Raw genomic sequence first — 21,953 nt, 5'->3', positions numbered from 1 at the left:
AAGGTAGAAAGCCTTTTTATTCTTGCATTCTGCAAGACTAGCAGAGATAAGATGAAAGTTTTCATAATTGGGAACAAATGCCTCCTAATTGAATTTACTATACAAATCGGTTACTTAAAAAAAAAAAAAATTGGGTTAGGTTTAGGATGGTATTAGGCATTAGGGCATTGGAGTTTAGGGATGACCTAAAAGAAGGAATCTTCTCCTTCCAAGCTCACTGTTGGGTTGTTTAGGATCAACAAAAATTAGAAAGAATGTTGTTTTGTGATGAATCTCATTTTTTCTTAATTAAATGTTAACTCAGTTTAAGTTCATTTTTTTTTTGGCTTAAAAGCAGGATTTAGGAAGAAATTTCCCATTTTGCATAGCTTATCACTGGGTCTGGAATGGCTTCACTGGCAGGAATGCAGGTTAGCATCATGAAGGGCAAATGCCATTGTTCTGCCTCCTGATGGAATTCCTTGTTCACCTGAGTGGGAAGGGTGGCTATGTGGAGAGACTATTGGTAAATATACAGTTACTCTCTTTAGTGCATTTTAGCTACAAGAACTAGTTCACTGCTCACCCAATAAGCAGGATTATGTTTGGGGTTTATCTCATATCTGGGAAGGAAAAGGTTTGACCTGGAAGTTCAGGATGATAAATTATATCAATAGCTGATGTTTCATATTTAGAAATTCCTGCATAGATTAGTTCTACAGTTGCTTTTCAGGTTAAGTTAGAATGAATTTAAGATTTGAGTGTGAGAAGATGAGTCTTGAAATCTTGAAGAAGTCAAGATCCTGTTGGATTCTTTATGTTCACAAGTGATAAGGTGTCCATTTCTCCACTGGCCATTAATTTGTATTAGGTTTCACTCTGACTATTGGTTACCTGGCTATAATCATTGTGTAAGGAGTGGAGAACTCAAATACACATTGTATCCAAAAAGAAATTGTTAATAATGAACAGCCATATATGATGTTCACTCAAAGTTTCTAGAGAAGCTTGGAATCTGGATTACTGTAGATAACTGTTTTGAAGAACCAATGAACAGAAATTAATATTGTATTTTGGCAGAGAGCCAATAGGATTTTTAAGGGTAGTAATGTCTCACAAATGTAGTTGCATTCTTCAGAGAAATCAAGAAGCTTGTGGACAAAGGAATAATTGTTGATTTGACCTATTGCGTTATATCGTTTAAAGAATCTAAGAAGTGAGAGGATAAAAGAAAAAGGCAGAAGTCAGTAATAATGATCAGTTTTCACAGTGAAATGAGGTAACCAGTAATGCATCCACAGGATTTGTCCTGGGGCCTGCAATGTTCTCAATATAAATAAATGATCCAGAAATGAGACATTTTTGAGGTATTTTAGTTTGCTGACAATACTAATTTATTCTGAATAGAATGATAGAATCATAGAATAGTTTTGATTGAAAGTGACCATTAAAGATCATCCAAACTCTCTGCAATAGGCAGAGACATCTTCAGCTAGATCAGGTTGCTGAGACACATCCAACCTGACCTTGAATGGGGAAGTTGTTCCATTGTTTCACCATCTTCATTGTAAAGAATTTCTTCCTTATATCTACTGTAAATCTACCCTCTTTAAGTTTAAAATCATTACCCTTCGTCCTATGTCAACAAGCCTACTAAAATGTTTGTCTTCATCTTTTTTATAAGTCATCTTTAAGCACTGAAAGTCTATAGTAAGTCTCCCCAGAGCCTTCTCTTCTACAGGCTGAAAAAATCCAAGCCTCTCAGCCTGTCTTCATAGCAGAGGTGCTCCATCCCTGTAATCATCTTTGTGACCCTCCTCTGATTTGCTCCAGCAGCTCCATATCCTTCCCATGGCTGAGGACCTCAAGCTGGATGCAGTGTTCCAGGTGGGGTCTCACCTGAGCAGAGCAGAGGGGCAGAATCCCCTCCCTCCCTGCTGCCCATGGTGCTCTGGATGCAGCCCTGCACACGGGTGGTTTCTGGGCTGCCAGTGCACATTGCTGGGTCATGTCCAGCCTCTCATCCAGCAGCAGCCCCAGAGCCTTCTCAGCAGGGCTGCTCTCATCTGTTCATCCCCAGCCTGGATGGATACTGGGGTTGTCCTGACCCAGGTGCAGCACCAGCACTTGGCCTTTTTGAGGTTTGTGAGCTTGGCACAGGCTCCCTTTTCAAGCTTGTCCAGGTCCCTCTGGATGGCATTCCACCCTCCAGGCATGGTGGCTGCACCATACAGCTTGGTGGTGTCTGTAAATTTTCTTAGGGTGAGCTCTGTCCCACTGTTTCTGTCTTTGCTGAAGAGATTAAACAGTACTTTTCCAGCACAGATCTCTAAGGGACATCATTTGCCACTGATCTCAATTTGGACATGGAACATCCATCAATCATATCATTGAGCTGTTGACAACTACCCTCTGGATGTGACTACCCAACCAATTCCTCATCAGCCAAACAGTTCATCCATCAAATCCATTCCTCTCCAATTTTGAGATAAGGGTTTTTTTGGGGGACCATGTTAAAGGCCCTACAGAAAATAGATGGCATTTGTAGCCCTTCCCTTGTCCACTGATGTGGTCATGCCATTGTAGAAGGCCACAATCACTTGTTCTCTATGAGCCTTTGCACAGCTTCTGGGGGATTTGTTCCATGAGCTTTGTGGGCACAGAAGTGAATACATAACATTATTTTACTGTGAAGAATTATAGAAAGGAGTAAAATATGGAAACTGAAACCAGGAAGTGTCAATTTCGAAATAGAAATAAAAGATGTACTTTTGCCTCAAATTGCATTTTTAAGCTGGCAAGATTCTTGCAACAAGATGCTGTGGACAGTAAAAACTCTCAGATGTGAAAAGTCCAAGAAGAAACCATTGAGGACTATTAAAGACAGAGTTGCTGCATCTGGTTAGTTGCTGCATCAGCCACAAATCCCAGGAGGATGAAAAATATTCTGGAGAATTAGTGCTGTGTATTACACTGTTCTCACACTCTTCTCTGGGATCTGTCTTGGACACCATCAGGAATGGCTGCTGGGTAAATTGGAAGCTTGATCTGATAAAATATAATAATGAATGGTCTTTATAAATTAATCTAGTAAAAAAAGAACCAAATATTTATCTGATTATGCATAGGTGTTATTTGAATTTTTCAAAGACTGTCATTATCAGTGCAAAACACTTGCCATCCTTGTATTATTTCTATATTTTTAAAAAGACAATACAATTGCTTTAGAAAGATTAATTTGGTACTCTGCACACTGAAACCTTTTCATATCACGTTATTTGGAATCAAATAAATTGTGGGTTTTTTTCCTTTTGTGTAACTCTCCTCTTTTCCAAAGTCAAAACTGAAAATAGAAAATGAGTTTATTAAAAGCATAATATATTTTACACATCATGAGTCGTCTTGCAACATAAATTGTATAGTTGCTAATCAAACAAGCCCACATCTCCTAAGCACAGACTATTCAGGTTCAAGGATCTGCTCTCTCAGTTATCTTTTTCTGCTTTTGCTGTGAATATAGTAAATTTGCCACAGTGACATCACTCATGCTTTAGGACAGGACTCTCACTGGCTGAAATCAGCAATGGTTCTGTATAGGCATTTAAAATAGTATCAGAGAGTCATGAAGGAATATTTAGTCCTTTTAGTTGCATGAAAAACCTGATCAAAATCCTGTATTGCTCAGAAATAAATAAAAAGATTTTGCAAAAAGTCATGTGCAGAGAAACTTGTAGGAGATGAGATCCCCTTTGGAGCAATATTCTGTATACTGCTGGTGATAAGCTTTCATTAGCTTTATTAGCTGCAGCTTCTTAATTTGTACTCCTGCCATCAAGTCCTGTGTCTCCATTCTCTCACAGACACTCTCTATAGTCTGGGTGATTGGAGCTTTGTTGCTGTATTTTGCAAACACAGTAGAAAGTGGCAATATTGTTGGACGTGTCCTTGGATGCCCTGTGACTTGCAGCAGCAGCAGGAGTGATGATCTTGTATTTAGTATCAAACAATAGCTCACTATAGAATTTTCTAAACTAGAGTTGGCTTCTCACCATGTCCCAGAACCAACCTGGCATTTCACAATAGAGGAATCAAATGTCTTTTGGCAGTATCTGATGTCATCATTGCTTAGGGCCTGATCTCAGAATTTGGCTGTCATGAGTCACTTCATCTACTCAGTTGTGTAAAACAGAAAAAATGTGGGCATCAGCAGTGCTGTGACCTTTATACAGTTTTCAACAGATTGAAAGAAGGCAGAACTGTTATTACTAATTTTAAACCACTAATATATATTGGGCTTTTCCAAGCCATGAAGCTAATGGTCTGTCACCAGAAGTGTACACCATATTACTTTAAAGGAAGTCTCATTTGAACCCAAAAACTCACAAGCAAAATGACAGTGGGATGTGCTTGGAGAGAAGTGTTGCATCTCATTTTGCACTGTCCTGTCATGGGTGATGTATTTGCTGGCTTGAGGGAAAGACAGCTCCTATCTTCTTTTGGGATATTAGCTAGAGATGTGTTCAGAAGCAAAAAAAAAAAGATTACTTTTGGGTGCATACGTCACATTTGGTATTTAAAGTTGTAGTTTATGTTGAAGATCTGCTGAAATTCTCCAGAAGAAAATATTCTCTATAATATCCATGTATTACTAATCTGCCAAACCTTTGAAGCTATTGGGGTAAAGCTGGGGTTTCTTTCACGGCTTGTGATCTGGCTGATCTGGTCTGTTTGTAATGTACAGTATTTATCACTTGTGGACCTTGACTGGTGTAATAAATTGATTGGGTGCTACTTAAGTAATATTTGACCAGGAGTTAATCTGTAAGTGAATTATGGGATGATTTCATATAATTTAGTAAGGTTATCATTACCATCATTCATATGGTGTTCATCAGCCACAGATAATTATGTGAGGAAAATGGACCAGAGCTTCATATCCTGATCCTTTCCTAAATTCTTCTACCTTTAGTAAAGTTACATTGCTCCTGCTTCCTGTCTTATACAGATAATGATTGAAGACCAGAATAAAGTGATTGCAAAAGAAAGATATTTTTAAACTATAAACAATATATTAAGAAACAGTAGGTGATAAAAGATTACTGAATTAAACAAGGCAAAACAAGTTTAAGATTTCAGAGGTATCTTCATCATGAGTTGTGAGGCACATGTTGATGCCTGAAAGCCCATTTATTTGGGGACATGCATTTCATAAAGGACTTTCTTTTAATGTTATCATTCTGACTATGATGTTGCATAAAGACATTTTAACATGTGGTGTTGAAGGACTACAGCAGGAAAAGATTTGACATATTAGCAGTTTCAGCATAGTCTGCTAGTTGTGCCAAACTTTCAGTTTCCAGATCAAACTTTTTGTCTGTGTCATTCTAATGGTCTTTCTTCCAGAAATTGGAGTAGTGTAGTTGGACCACGGAGTTTAATCCAGTGAAACTGGTTAGGTGTGTTCTGGTCCCAGTTGAAGTTAGAATGGACAAAATCTGCAGTCTCCTTCTGTTAGAAAGGTCACAGTCATTTCTGCACACCTCATGCTGCATTGTATACACTCAGAATCAGAATTTATCTCTGGCAAGAGCTGTGTTTCCTGAATTATGTTTGGCATGCCTGTTCTCACTTGTGAAGTATTTATCCATTTCCTGGTGTCAGCTACTGAATCCAATGGGATTATGGTCCCGTTTAAATAAAATCCAATCTTGTCATCTGCTACTGAATCCAAGAATTATCACTTGTTTCATGGGCTTCTTATCAAGAGCTTATTTTGGCCTGTTGGTCTTGAAACATTTTCATTACACCTCATCAGCACCTGGTTTTGCTAATTTGTGATGTGGCTGAAGTTGAAGTGAAGGTGGCTCTGCCATCTAATTTGATTTAGATCTATTGCTGACTTAATAATATGAGCAAAAGTGGCAGCTGAGCATCTGTCTGCCTTTTTCTGTAATAAATGTACACAAAGAATCTCTGCATCTGCTAACTGATGCTGCAGATTGCTTTCCCTTCAGTGGAAGTCTTTCCAAATGGTCTCAGAAGCAGCAAGAATAGACGCTTGTGGTTGTTTTTCCTGGCGTATCAGTGGTGTATGGAGATACATTGTTTCTGCTCCCTCTGTTTCTGTCACTGCAGTTTATAGGTTGGCCATTAATTTTTCTGTCAAATTGCAGTCTGGAGCATATGTGTTAGATGGCATCTACAAAACATGGCACCTGCATGCTCCCTGCTGTTTGCCTAGTTCCCGTCAATACATTATCATTATATTCCTTTCACTGATCACTTCAGTTGCTCTTTCAATGAGGGGCATATTTCGAAGAATAGGACTACTGCTTTGAAAATGTGGATTTATTTGCTTCCATTCTTTCTGAGATTGTGGGTGCCAAGAATGAGAACTCTGCAGTATAAACATTTTTTTCTCATTATTCAATGCAATTACTTATTCAGGTAAAGGCAAAAGAAAACACTTTTGTATCTATTGTTCTTTCTATTAGGCTCCTTGAATATTTTGATGATCTGCTCCAGTGTTATGGGGCATTATTCCAACAGGATTGTCCTGATCATCTTCCCCCCACTATAGCCCCTCATTGTTATGCCAATGATTTTTTTCTCCTTCCATCATAAATTCTGCAGGGAGACTTAGTTCTGGTGTTTAGTTTTATTGCCTGTACACAGATTTTGTCTGGGAATCCACCATGCCTGGCATCACTCCATGTAGATGATTTCCTTTGTTTCTCACTCTTATTTTGTCTCTTTGTAAATTGTGCTTTCTATATTATTGTGGAACTCACAAGATCGACCTCTGCTGTCATCTTCCATATGCCACATGCTGAGCAGTAACATAAGAAAACAACACATTTCTTAAGGCTTTAAACTGAGAGAGCTGTACCAGAACTGAAGCCTTGTGGCAAGCCAGTGTTCCCAGATGGGAAAGACTACATTTAAGGCCTTTGGTGCTATTAATTTTTAAAGGCTGCAAAGAATTAATAAAGTGTGAGTGAGGCCTGATGCTGACAGGGATGGAGGGGTCTGAGCTACACCAATGCCCCTGACTTCTCCCTGGCTTCATTTTGGAGCAGTCTTCACAGGAGGTCAGGGAGGCATTTCCAGTGGGAATAGAATTGTCAAAATTTGCTTTTATACTCTAGTGCAGTGCTGGCAGTGATATGGTGCTCAGCAGGTGAAGGGGAGGGGCTGTTACAAAGATGTTTGCACTGGGAGAGGTAGGATTCAGGTGCAAGGCTGCTGAGCTATTTTGAGAGTTTTTCACTCTTTTAAGCCCATTCTGATTAGCTGATATCTGAGGGCAATATTTTTGCAAATTTATGATGAAATGTAATCATTCCTTGTTGCAGTTGTCTATATTTACAAACTTCCAGTTCACTGAATTCCAGAAGTGAACATGAGAGGCTCATTGCTTTAACAGTCTCCTCAGATAATTGTCTACCCTAAGCCCCTCTTTCTTGCTTCATTTCTTTATCAAAATCATCCTACATGCTCTCTAGTTGTCTCTGGGGCTTTCCTGCTGCCTGCTCTATCTGTGCCTGTATTTTTGCCCTTTCTCATCCTTGGTGAACTCAACTGAACAACATTCATTGCCCTGAATCTGAACTTAGTCCCAAAGGAAAATTGCAGTGGTTGATTCTTTTACTAGGCCTTTGTTTTGGGTACTGACCTCCAGGTTTTCTTCTCTTCCATGGAAGTGTTGTAACCAGCTTTTTACATTTAGCCTACTATGTTATACTCAATAAAATATGACCCCTAAATTCAACTATACTATCAGATAGATTAGCTATTCCCATTTATAAATATCACTGTTTTGTTTTGGTTTTTTTTATATATATTTTTTTTTAATATGCTGTCAAAATGCAGTTCTCCTTTCCCCCACATCAAGTTTTCTTGTTTAGCATAGGCTCTATATTTCTGAAGAGAAAATATTTGACTTTTAGGATCACTCAGGGAAGCTATTTTGTTTTCCCAGGTTTCTGGGTGGAGCACTTCAGCCAATCATATTTATTTAAGAAGATCTCTCAGACATTTGAACTTGACCCTGTTTCCTGCCAATAACACCTGGCAAGAGAGCTAGGTAAGTTAAATTGCAGATATATTAAAGATTTATTTTGGGTAAAGCCTGTTTGTAAGATGTTTGTGTGCCAAGTTATATCTGGAGTAAACTTTTATAGCAAACACTAAATCAGAGGCAAGCAGTACAGAAAGAATTGTAAAGGGGAGTAAAATAGAAAGGCTGACAGATCTGTAACTACAATAAAAAATGGTTGTGGAGAATTCTATGGCATTAACTGAGATAACTGCCAGAGTCGTAAAATCCAGATTTTTCTGTCTTCAAGACTCCTGGGAGCTGCTGGAGAAGAAGAAAATTAAATGTAATGGTTCATATATAATTCAGAATTTTGTTGCTTTTTATCATTCTCAAAAGAGTAAAAGTGACCTACTTTCTATATGTTGCAGTTTAGTGGGAAATTCCCCTGGCTCCCAGTGTTAGCATGCTTGTTCTCCTCTTAAGCAGGTGCTAACTCCCATCTCTGCTTTACTACTGCTGGCATAGTATGTGCTAAATGTGTTGTGACATTCTTTCCTCTCAGTGTACGGTGGAGATGGTTGTGCTCCTTCCCAAATTCCAGTTTTGTTAAGCTTCTGGGATTAATGCAGGATCTAAATTAATTTTCTGTGTGTCAGTTGACAACCGCAGTAGAAGTAATTAAATAACAAGCTCTCCTCTAAGATTTGTGTTTTTGGAATCAATAAGTTATATGTAATGATGACTTAAAAGAGGAAAAAAAAAAAAGATAAAGCCCAAAGACATGGATAAAAAGGCACCACTTCTTTACTTCTTACAATGTATATTTGGAATAAAATGTGAAAGAGTAATTAGAAATGTTCTTGGAACTCAGAGAAGAGTCAGTATTAGTTCCATTGTAAGAATGGATTTGAACTGGAAATATTTCAGTCCAGAAGACTTCTTCCATTCAATGTTTACAAAATCCAAGAACAGTCTAAAAAATCTGGGGAAGGAAAACTAGGAAATTTGACTTAAGGTTACATATCAAGGCATTCTCCATTTACAGTACAATACTGCAGAAGTATGCTAGAGAGAGTATGAAACCAATCAGTTCTGATCCTGCCCTCCAAGAAGAGCCAATGTTGTTTTTTGGATCTAGCTCTATATGAAAGAAAAGGAGAGAAATTTAATGAGTTTATATTTTCCCATCATATTGCTGAACTTATTCACGATTCAGAAAATTCTTCAAATTCTTCAGTTCTTTTCCTGTTCCCTTTATGGATAAAGACAGATAAGAGAACACGTTAATCCTCTTTTCTGAAAAAGGAGCTTAATTGACCAACAAGGGATGGACAGTGCTCTAGCTACTTCTCCAAAGAGAACTGACTACACAGTTTGATTGTCAGGTGTATGTAAAGAAGCAAAGCAAAATAATACTTTTCATTAAATGTAATGTGTCCCTTAGAATTGTTTGTGAGGAAATAGTTGAAAAATAATCATGGTTCTCTTTAGCCATGTTCTACTTAGTTATTTATTTGAAGTAAGCAGTTTCCTCCAGTTATGGATATCAGACCAGTTAGCTAGAGAACTTGTTCATATATTTTTGTTTTACTTTTTTGATCCAAGTCTTAGGAGTTGGGAGTTTGGTTCCAAAGGGAATGAATTTACGTATGTGGGACACGTTGTTCAAGGAGCTAATACTTACAGTAAACAGAGGTTGCTTAACTGTTGAGTAATGCTACAATAGTTATTTCCAATATTTTGCAAGAAACAATGTTCATGCAATGTTTTACCACTAGCAATTTGTTAGTGGTTTTAATTTAATGCCAAATAAAAAAAAAAAATCTCTAAAGGCTGAAATTTCAAAAACATGGAGCATCACACATTGGGAGCTATACCCTCTTTATACATTTGTAAGGTGTGACATACATGAAAGGGGCACTTTTTTTTTTCTCCAGTTAATATCCATTAAAATCTAAATAGTGTAGGAACACTCTTGTGACATCACAGATAGTAAATTATATCCATTGAAAGGAGATGCATGTGTTACAGGTGAAAAAGAAAGTCTTTTGAAAATGCTTAAAGGAAGTCTTTCTCCAGTGAATTACTTGAGGAAGGCAGATGCAATCTGAAGTGTCCTTATTTTGTCCTGTTTTTGGAGCAGTGATGTGTTTACATTACAGTCAGGTCAAACCTAGCAGTACTACAAGTCTATATGCAATTCTTCATACAGTGTATTACATTTATTTTGATTAATATTTGAATAGAAAAAGTTTTAAAGTGGCTGAAAATAAATTATCTGTAAAGTGTCCCTGAATCTCCCTCACTCCAGATCCTATAAACATTCAGAATACTGCTCTACTTAAAAGTATTTCTTTGAAGATTAACAGTATTGCTAGAAGTTTTCCTTTCTACTGGAAATAGGAGGCAATTTCCTAGTGGAGATCAGCTTTAGCAAACACTCCTATTAATGCAATTCTCACCAAGTTCTTCCATTTGAGATAGAAATAAGTTCTTATTTTAAAGAGGGAGAACTAAAGTATAAGGTGGATGAAATGCCTTTGAAAAGTCTTCCTTTTGTTAAGTGGCAGAGAGAAGCAAAAGGTTTTTATCTCCTATACTTTTTCTTTATTGCTGTGACATTTATGTAGCTATGCATATCTATATAGGTATAAGCATATTTCCATATCTATATTGAATAGAGACATAGTCCTGAGCTAGATTTGATTAAAACCTACTTTTCTCTAATTAGACATATGACTCTGAAATACTGGAGACTAAGCATGAATATTCTGAAGGGAAACTAGGAGTTTCCCAACATTTCTTCCACCAGTTTAACAACTCTTTCTTTGCTGCTGCACTCCCATCATTATCACCTTCTTTAAAATTAGCAGCATACGATGCTCTTGGCCTGAATTTAGTTAATTCATGTGTATTTTTTCATGTGTTATAATTTGCTAACCTCCATACACACAGATATTTTTTCATGAACGTATCTATATTGCATTAACAGTCGTGGGTTTTCATTCAGTTCCAAGCTGATTGGTCTTTTGCTGCTTCATTTTGTTAAAATCTGAATAAAACTTTAGAAGGCCCTTTGGAAGGCTTGCCTTCAATGAGGACCTAGTGTTTAAGATATGAGACATATTAACTGATTCATTTCCATCAAACTCAACCCCAGTTAGCATCCACTTGCAAAAATAACTGTAAAAGTAGGTTTCTTCATAATTTCTTTCTCTTTTCTCTAATAATTAATTTTTTTTTTAGTAACTAGGAGCAGACTCTGTATCAGAGAGGCTGTGTGGCTACACCTGTACCTTTTCATACAGAAAACCCAGGAAATATTTAGGTATTCATGCTAATGTAACCCTCTAGATCTTGCTTTGCAGATATGTTCCTTTTAAATACTGAATGTCTCATATTCTTGGTGAAGCACCCACAGGAGAAGACTGGCTTTCCATACCCATGGTAGTACATGGAAAAAAATCTGTAATGGTTTTTCAGACTCCTTATGAAATTTTTTGATGGGATGCTAACTTGTCAGCTTAAAGGCAAAGTATGAAGACATATCTTGTAACGTGGAGAAAGAGTACAGTACTAATACATGAAGGAAAGAAGCCAGTACAGGAAACCTGTGACTCCAGCTAAAAAAGCAGGTTAATCATGATTAACTGGCAAGGTCTGTGATTTAGGTGGAAAAATGAGCATAGAGTTATCTGGAAAATGACTGTGAGAAGGAGATGAAGACATGCCGAGCAGGACAGGTTCCAACCACCTAAATGCACATCAGGGGTGTGAGTGCTTGGGAAGATATCTGCAGCAGTGCAAGACATGATGTAATCAGAGATGCTGAATGAAATATCTGTTCTTTGTTGTGAAAAATGGTCCCTTTCTTTGGTATTGCTAAAAGAGCTTAAATAGAAAGCAAAGGAAGGTACGAAATAAAAGAGCAGAAATTAGTGCAAAAAATGCAGAGTGATGAGGAGAAGTTAATGAGGTGGATTGGGAGGTGGAAGTGGTATTAACAAAATGAAAATAATACTTCTGTAGAGATTATATATGAGAACAAAGAGAAGAAATGAGAAAGCTGAATGTGATTCCATTGCTCTGGAACTGACTAGCATGAAAAGAAAAGTGAAGGAAATGTCAAGGAGGCAGCAGATAAAATAAAGGTTGTGTTAATGAGGAAATTATTTTCACACTGATTTTTATATCTTCTCCAGTGTGTTTCACTGCTTATTGCCTTTCAGAACTGATAACTTTCTGATGATTGGATGTCAGAATATTTTGTTCCACAAAGGAAAAATTTGCTGGTGGGATTTCAGAGAATGGTTTTGTGTGCCATTTCTTGTCATTAACCATGTCTTCTTCCTACTGCCCTTTAAACCTGATATAATGCTGGTTTATACATCTTCTCCTACAGAAACACTCTACATGAGCAAGCTATAAAAATATTCTACAGAGTTTGCCAACACTTGAGGGCAGGAACACTCAGACATTTTTTAATACTTTGGTTCTAATTTAGCACTAACTGGAACATACCTCAACTCCACAGTGTCATTTTCTTTAGAAAAGAACATTGGTTTCATATACAGAACAAAAGGATGATCATTAAAACCCATCTGAGGCCTCTTTAATAAACAGAAGCATGAGATAACCCAGAGAATTTTTGCACAGCAGTACATTGAAACTTCATGTCAGGAAAGTTTTCAATGCTCAAAGATTGTTGGGGAGTAAGAAAGTAGAAATCCTTAACTCTTAACCAGCTGAACCAGTAACCAAATAAAACTCATTCCATACTCTAGCAGATATGAATGTGTCCATTGATACTGCATTCCTAGAATTCCTGAGCAGTAGCAATAAATTGTCCATATTTGCATATCTAAACACTTATGAAAAACTTCTTCCTCTAGAGGAGTAGAAATACATTTGCCATAAATAGGGGAGCCTTTTCAATATCCATAGGGCGCACACATTTTTTCACCAGTGAACATTACTTGGACCAGTACAGCAGTGAAATACACAGAGAAAAACTGGTCAAGAAAAGGAAAATTTACCCAGCAGGAATACAAATTTTTGAGCATGAATTATCAAAAATTTTTATCATCCATGGGAGGGGATGCTAGAAAATGTTATTATTTTAGATTTAGTTGGAGCTGTATAGGTAAAAATTCAGATTTAGATATTGGGGATATATATAACCATTCTACCATATAATGAAAAATTTACTTGATATATGGACCATTATTAGTAAAATTAAAAAGAGCTGGTCAAAAGAGCTGTTTTTATTGGTTGACTATAAAGTTAAAAAAACCTCCAAAATTGCTCCATTTTGGTGTTAAAAATGGGTAACCTCCATATTTCTTTCCTGGAGGTGAGTGTGTAGGAATGACATAAGCTAGAATGTCAACTAGCAATATGTCAGCTATGGCATTTGGGTTGTTCATACCAAGCTATTGCCAAGCAGAAAATGCAAACTAAATGAAAAGTCACTTCTCCATGGTGAAAGTTGGAAGAACCTACCTTGCATTCATGGCAGGACTAGATGATGTACTATAAAACTTCTGTATTTTACCCCTTGATCTCTAGAAAATATGGAGAACCTTGAAATTCAGAGCCAATTATTTTTCCCAAGTTTTGCATGGTTCTCAGGATGGTGAGTAATGAGTTGCTGTTCTGCACAGCAGCACAGCTGTACAGCTACTGGATTTGCTTCAACAAAACATCAACTTTTCTGTAAAAAATTGGCTGCAAGAAGATAACAGATGTACAAAAGAAAATAGGAAAAGAATAACTCTTAACATCTTTATATTTTGTTTACTAGAAAATTTTAAAGGGAGAAAAAGCTTAACTGTTATGGCAAGTTGATATTTTTGCCCTTATAAACTATTTTTATTGTACTAATTTGTTCATATTATTGTACCACAGATAAGAGAGTTGTTGTTGCATCTTGGCAGGTTCATATTCAGCCTTCCTTTTCCAAATACTTGTATCTTTGGTACTATTTAAATGGCAACAGAAGCTGGCAAGAATCTATGGCTACACTTCTTGTTCTTTTAAAGAATGAAAAACACTCTGGTTAACTCTTGTCTTTGTTTAGTCTATTGTTTCATTTTCTTTGAAAAGATGATGGCAGACATTTTATGGGAGAGAATTATTCAGTCTCTAAGAAGTTTATTTCTGTTTGCTAGCAAACTAGTCTTTTGGGGCTTTGTATTTCTTATATTATAGTAGCAGCATGGACACTAATCCCTAAATATGGGCTTGTAATTCCTGCTTGGGGTTATAGTCACAGAAATATAAAAGGCACAGGAACTAGGAATAGTCACATAATCCCAGAAGTGTTACAGAGAGAGGTCATGATGCCCTTTAAGTGAAGCTGTGACTGGAAATGTTCAGAACTTACTGTCCCAGTAAACCTATTGTCCTCATAATGTGAACTCTTTGTGGGCACCATACAAACACATAACAAAAATGCTGTCTTCTGCCAGAAAAGCTTATTTTCTAATTTACAGCTTTGAGCAGCTACTGTCCACAATAAATCTCAAAAGGTTGCTTTCTGTTAGCAATCCATTAGAGTTTTCACTGAAGCGAGCACTGACCTGCGCGTGCTCCCGAGTGTTTACACTGGAGAGGTTTACACGGGTGCTCACACTCCATCCTGTTCCTGCCTGTCATAAAAACTGGTGTTTACAGAGCCATGGAAGGGCAGGGAAGCAGGCACTGATACTTCCTGAGAACAGCTTCCCAGCTCTGCCTCACTTTAAAAGTCAGGGACTTCTTGAACCAGAAATAATGATGTGGGTTTGAGATGTCTTTGCCTCAGTGGATTTCTCTTCCATGAACTTGTCTAGTTTTCTATTGAAAATATGTCATCTTCACCTGGGGCACAGTGTTCTAGTCCAAAATTGCATATTATTGTGAATGTGCCTTATTTTGCTTGTTTAGAGGCTGGTACCTGCTAATTTTCCAGGGTAGGAGAGTACTGCTTAGGACCAGCAATATATTTTTGGGATGGCTCCAGATAAAAGATGTAACTAAATAACACTTGTTTTACAGCAGAAAGAAAGATGAATATTATGACAGTGTAGATACCAATGCTTTTTAAAAAATGTATTTTAATAATTAAAAGCTTCCACAGGTGATAGCTAACCAATATAATATCAGGAAAACTGACTAGTTATGGGAAAAAAACCCAACAAACCAGCAAGGAAGAACCTCTAAATTATTATTCTGGCTAGAACACCCAGTGTACATAACCAGATAGTCTTGCTCACAGCCTTGGAAGATAAGATGGACAAGTGTGTCTTTGTTTATGCATCATTGGATTTTTTACATATAGTGGTTCAGGGATTACAGCACACAAGGTTTTTACTCTCCATTTCTTTTTTACAATTCACTTTTAAATATGGTATATCTACAGCATAGTTACAAAAATTATTGAAGTTAACTTATCCAGAACTGCTGCTGCATCTAAACTGTGCAACTGGACTCTTAGTTTGCTGCCAGCAGCAGTGTTTCCTCTCCACCCTGGTAAACTGCCAGGTAAACACACACACACCTTAACTTCCAAAAGTGACCACAGCAATCTTCCTCTGCTACTCTTTTTTAAAATGCATTTTTTCACTACTTCATAATTTCAATGAGCAGTTGATCAGAAACAGAACATGTATTGAAACATTTGCATATCTCACAAGTAAAGTTTTGCATGCTGTACAAACAGATATTCACTCTATATTTTCACATGAATGCTTAAAATAATTATTAAACAAGTCTTTGTTTTCATGCTGGGCTGAGGTTTCCTTCCACATCTGTAGTAAATTGTCCTAAGGAACATTGATTCAAAAGAACCAGATTGTCTTTTTGTAGCATGGTTAGGATAGGCAGATGAGTCATGAACAAGATTACTGTTATAGTTGATGTCAGAAAAAACCCCAGTTTTATGTATTATATTTCAGCAAGTAAAAGACATAAAAATTTGGTTTCTTTAGCAAGATCATCTGGTTTCACTAAGTCCTCTGCCACCCTTTGAGCAGTCTACCTTCTATGTCTGAGGGATATGGATGAAGAAATGCTAGAAAATAAAAAAAACGTTAGAAGTTTATGCACCAGTATTATTGCCACTTGACAATTTTCCAGCATGTGATTGATGTCTAAGGTTTCTGCAACATACATAATAATAATTCCAGGTCACTTTTGCCGACTGCATTTAACTTGAATGGTATCTGATGTAATTTAATGAGCAAATTGCCCTTTATCTGAACAGTGGATCCTGTACCACCAGTTCTTGCAGGCTTTCTCTCCAAGCAACATAAGCAGTTGTCCTTTCTGAGTTATTCCTTTACCTTTTTTTGGGGAGCATCAGACTTCATCTATCTTCCTGGCAGTGACAGAGAGCTATGTTACACTGTTAGAAATCAAGACAATCTATGTTACAAAAGAATGCTTTTCTTCATGGCACTATTTTGCAAAGTATGTATGTGTGGCAGTAGAGTTACTTTTATTTTTTTAACTCAAGGCAGATAGTTTATAAAGTGAAATTTCAGTGGAAGCCCAGTTTGAACTGCTGGATTATACACTGAGATATGAAGAAATGACATGGGTATAATAAAGGAGAAAAACTCAGTGTAAACCAGCCTTCTTGAAAAGGGATTAAAAAATACATTAATTTGTGATAATACTTATTTTAGCAAGTAGGAAATGAGCCAAAGTAGAAATTATATTAATTTTCCATGTATTCCAAAGAAGAGTGATCTATATAAAAAGTCAGATAAGTAATTGTGGAAGTTATGCTTTGACATTTGTGTTCTTCTCTCTTAATTCTACACAAGGCCACGTGTAGCTATGGCAGGTGAAGTCAACTTTTTGGAAACAACTGTAAAAAGTTCTGGTTTCAAATGCGTATGTCAAATCTCATCCTAGTGCTGTTTCTGATTTCTGTCTTGTGTAGTAAATGGGCATTGGCAAAAATCCAGAGAGTAATAGGGCAAACTTGACTTTCAGTTTTGAGTTAGACACATAAGGAATAAATTTATGATCTATAATGTAATTTGAAAATTCAACTTAGACAGGAATTAAATATTCTATCCATATCTGATTTGCTTTTTATCGATGATCTGTAGCTTGTGTGGCCATTAGTTCTGTGAAAATCTGCTCAGTTTTCATCCAGCATTTCTCCCTATGCTGTTTTACCATCTGTTGATGAATATAAGTAAATATTGTTATTGTAAAGATACTCTCTAGTCTGGCCTGTAACGTGTGATCCAAATTAAATCTTGGCTCTCTTGGGAGTTGGTGATTTTTAGTGGTTCTGAGTATATGTGACTGAGACTGTGTATAAAAACCACAAACCACCAAGGTCATTTTTATTTATTTATTTATTTATTATTTATTTATTTGCTTTGGAGACCCTGCCCCTACTTGGGGAGAGGGATGCTAGAAATCTGGGTGCATGAGGTAAGTTCTCCTTACATATGGAGTGAATTAGGAAAGGCTGAGAGAGAAAAATACTGCATTTTCCAGTGTCCATCATTATGAAACTGGAATAAGTGTTGAGCAGCTGCCAACTTTACATGCTGAGCAGAATACTGACACTAAGCTTGTCATCTTTAAGTTGCTCATTTTACCAATATGTTTCTCTTTGCTCTTGATGGGGGGAAAAACTTAGGCAATCTCAAATATATTAGGTAGTGAAGCACACCAAGTTAGAATTGTTTAAATGGAAAATTTAGCCACATTAATAGTGCATCATCTTTTTTCTATTAAGAAAAAAAAAAAAAAAATGCAAAGGTTACAGGACAAAATTTAAATATAACCAAGTTAAATAAAGACAGAGTGGCCCCATGGTGAGAAAAGAATTAGCCTAAAACAGCTTGAGAGGAAACAAACACATAGCAGGTCTATTTTCTGTATCTGCAAATAAATACAAAATTATACACTAAAAATTGACCTAAGAGGCTCCCCTTGATTTTGGAGGAGATAAGTCTTTAGAAATGCCAAAATAACAACAGGTGTATGTCAGGTGTAGGTGAAAAAATTCTTAAATCAGAAAAGTATTTAAAATAACACCAACAGTGTGTGGAATGATATTCTTGTAGGTGATAGTTGTCTACACTATACAATTCTCAGTAAGTAAAGGAAAACAGGGGAAGGGCTTACTTGTCTGCATTTCTTTTACAATGTGAAATTAGGCCATTTTTCCAGATGTCTCTGTACAGATGTATCCAGATGGGCAAGCCAAAAGGGTATTCTGCTGTTTCATTGAATAGAGCTCTTTGTAAATTCAGACCACTAGATTTATATAGTATTTGGCTTAGCAGCTACCTGAACTGATGCAGAGAAAGCATGAAATATACTAAAAATTAATATCTTGTGCTTTCACTTGTGCTAAGAAATATTTTCCTCACTGAAATGTGAAATGCTAGTGTGGACTGAAATGAAATCCTAAGAATAGGAAAACATCTAGGACTTCATTTCCAAAGATACAGAAAGCAAAATGAGTGCAAAACATATTCTGTGAATCAACCATATAATTCCAATATGAATAATGAAATAAATTTTAATGGTATTACTAGAAGGTGAATTAAGCAGTTCCCAACTGATTAAAATGACATTGTGCACTTTGAAACAGCACTGAATAAGGCATCAGATTGGAAACCTTGTGATCAGAGAAATATTCAGAAGTTCTGATCAAGTGTATAGTAAATACAGGCCTGAATCCTTTGTACCCTCACCCAAAGTAAACCAAAATGTCAAGGTATGTAACATTCCTGTTGTTAGTGTATCATTCAGAATAGTTTCCATGATCCAAATTAGTGCATAATGAATGCTCCTGGCTTCTTTTAGGAACTCTATGTCCCCTCTTCTGGACAGAAGAAATTATTTCAACTATATACCCTTCATGCTGGCATAAAAGAAACATTTTCACTTACTCTCTCAGTTCCAAAGTTTAACTCAAAGTCTTAAAAGTGTTTCTGCTAAATATAAACCAGGTTTTCCACTAGCTCTTTTATGTTTTTGATTTCTCAATATTTCTCAGTATTTCTCTTGATTTGGCAGGTCAGTCTGTTTATAGAGGCACTGACCATGATTACCTTCCTTTGGTTTTGCTTTTGCAGGAGGCAATTGGAACTTTGTAGAATCAGGGTTTTTTTGTGTTTTTTTTTTTTATTTCCAGAAATCTTTTAATTGAGAGATGAAGGAGACAGAAAACTTGATGGGTTTTTTAACAAATACATTTTGAAGTGCATTTGCATAATGCAAACATTCTTAATTGAAACTTTTTTAAAGAAATATCAAACTTGTCCTAATCTGCAAAAGTCCTGCTACAAAAAGCAACACTCTAAGAGCTGCTAGTATAAGCATGTTGATATAGAATGGTTCTAGTTTAGAAATATAAAGCTGGTGAGGTTGAGTCTCAGGTTGCTTCTTGAGTCATTGCTGTGATCTACAAAATAGCTACATTTGATGTTTCTAGTATCAGCTTTATCTGAAGCATTCTGGTGCAAGGAGTATAAGAGAAAGTATAGTTCTTCTAATACGACAAAAACTGACAGAACTGATTTTGCTCAAAAGTAAGCAAAAATTGCTGTGAATTTGAATGAAATTTATAAAGTATTGGCACTAACAAAACTTGTTTCAGTACTATAATTAGAACAAGTCTGCAGCCTTCATATATCCAAACTGACATCAGTCTGGAATGACTTTTCCAGAAAGAGTAGTACAGTGAAGAACAGAGTAATGTGTAGGCATCCTCAGCAGTGGCATGCCAAACAATGAACCATGTGGTTTACTTGCTCAGTTTTTAAAAAAGAAACTGCTACAACCTGAGTGTATTTCCCTGCATCTACCCAGAAGTCTGGACACGGTGCAAAAATGGATAACTTAAGTGTGTGACTGGGATACATCTTTAGGAAAGCTCTATCTTACACCATGGTATGAAATGATGTCATGATTAGTAAATAGTTCTCCCAGATTAATTATAACCCTGAAATTCAGGAATATTTTAAATCACCCTGATTATATAGGACAGATTCTAGTCTTTATGTGGATATACATGATATACATAATTAGAGAAATGTGCTTCAATTCAAACCAACTGCAATCATGAAATTACTTTTTCTTATTAAACTTCACAGGAGGCTGTGATTACATGCTTTTTATTTTTAATATGAGTTCCTTGCAATTCCCAAGCTCTCAAATGTTTCAAACCAGCTGTAGTAGTAAGACTTTTAATTATACTCTTGCTTAGTGAGTGACATATAGCTCTTTCTCAGTTTGAATTAGCCCTGGACAAACAGATAGGAGTAATGGGAACTAAAAAACTAAATGCAGAACAGCTGTGGACAGAAATGAATGCCTTGATTGAAAACACTCTCCTGGTAGATTTCTTGAATGTTGCTATGGTACAAAAATTGCGTTTTTAATTACACATTTTCTAAAGTGACAGGTGTCCTTTAGAGCAGCTTTCCTGTGCTTTTACCTTTCATTTTGAAAACTGAGTTGTTAATTTGCAATTTACTTCTATATATTGCAGCACATTATTGTTCCTTCAGAGACTATGTGTAAATTTACTATGTGTAAAAATGCATCTGGGCAGAATCTTTTCTGTCTGAAAAGTCTGCATTGTATAATTTCTGATGATTTAGAGGTCATTAATGAGCTTCCTGTAACTGAAAAATAAGCAAACCATAAAATTATTGGACTGAGACATCAATTAAAAGTGTATTTTTGATAAATTGTATTTCTCTTTTTAAAAAAATTTAATTTAGAAAATATTAACATTTTGTTTCAAAAATATAGCCTGTGCCATTATAAATATAGCAGTTTCCTTAAGTGAACATTTAATATTTGATGCATTTTTACTTAGGGTAGGGAAGGTTAGTCTCATACAGAAAAATGACCTGAGCCTTATTTCCATCACAGTATCAATTTTTCAGTGCCATGGCACTTTTTAGGAATAATAAATAAACAGGAAAAGTGTAACAAAACCACCAAAACAAGGCTGTATTAAAGGATGGTCTTTGGAAATGGCACTTTGAGCTGCCCAGGTGAAGCTGGATTGTTAACTGTGTCAGCAATAGCTCAGAATCCAACAGACTCTGGGTTTGCTGCTCCTCAGCTCAGCAGCACTTTGTGTAACCAACCACACAACTTTGAAACAAACAGCTCAGGGCAAGGGTCCAAAACAGTTGCAAAAGCATAGATTTTTCTCTTTGTCTTGAAGTAGTTGTATCATTGCTGAGCATGACTTTTCATAACTGGCTGTGTTTCTAAATTCACTTTCTATCAGCTTTGTCTCGTTCGTCCTCGGGATTTAGCAAAGTGTTCAAATAGACATCAGAAATCTCTGTTGACTTCCACAGCTAACCACTGAACATGAACTGAAACTCAGAGACATGCTTCTAATATCAGCATGGTATTAGCCTGAGATAAAGTGTTACAATGCTTGCTGGAGACTCAGTATAGTAGAGACATGCCCCTGCAGAGTGGGCTGACAGAAAATGTAGCAGCATGAGGCAGAAAACCTCAAGTCGTTGGGAATGGCAATATTTTGGAGGAGTGATATCACTTGTTTCAGCTCCAAACCTCTTAAGGACGTCGTTTACTTTGGGAGGTTGAAAGTATGTACCAAACTCTCCCTGAAGAGTCAAGTGGGAAAAGTTTTTCCTGGAGGAATTAAATCCAAAAATCTAACTCATGTTCATTGACCCTTTCTTCTGCTGGAGGAATGTGTCTCTCTTAACCAGTTACAGAAGGTGTCACAAGCAGCTAGTTTAGGTACCTACCTCTGACACTTGGCTTGGGAATATGTGTAAAATACCCAGAGCAAAGTATCAAAGACATTCTGAATGGTGTCATTTTTGTCCATCTCACAGGACATACTACCAGAAGAATCTACACCAAGCTCCTTTTGAATTTCTGACTTAATGCTTGAACATGTAGCATTACTAGT

At 36.6% G+C, this 21,953-nt stretch overlaps 1 long non-coding RNA gene across 16 annotated transcripts in view; it reads left to right on the top strand.

The window, feature by feature from the left end:
* Positions 1 to 21,953, top strand: part of LOC130254448 (uncharacterized) — a 235,096-nt gene that overhangs the window by 145,667 nt on the left and 67,476 nt on the right. For 15 of the 16 annotated variants that reach the window (XR_008840721.1, XR_008840729.1, XR_008840724.1 and 12 more), the window contains one exon: positions 7,961 to 8,065. This is a non-coding gene — a long non-coding RNA (uncharacterized LOC130254448). Of the gene's footprint in view, positions 1 to 7,960; positions 8,066 to 21,614; positions 21,690 to 21,953 lie in introns of those variants that run through there. The other variant, XR_008840732.1, reaches the window with a different exon arrangement.

The sequence above is a fragment of the Oenanthe melanoleuca genome, chromosome 5 (assembly GCF_029582105.1).
Source record: "Oenanthe melanoleuca isolate GR-GAL-2019-014 chromosome 5, OMel1.0, whole genome shotgun sequence".
Taxonomy (NCBI): Eukaryota; Metazoa; Chordata; class Aves; order Passeriformes; family Muscicapidae; genus Oenanthe; species Oenanthe melanoleuca.
The sequence above is the reverse complement of the archived record's forward strand: the minus strand, read 5'-3'. Positions and strand labels throughout refer to the sequence as shown.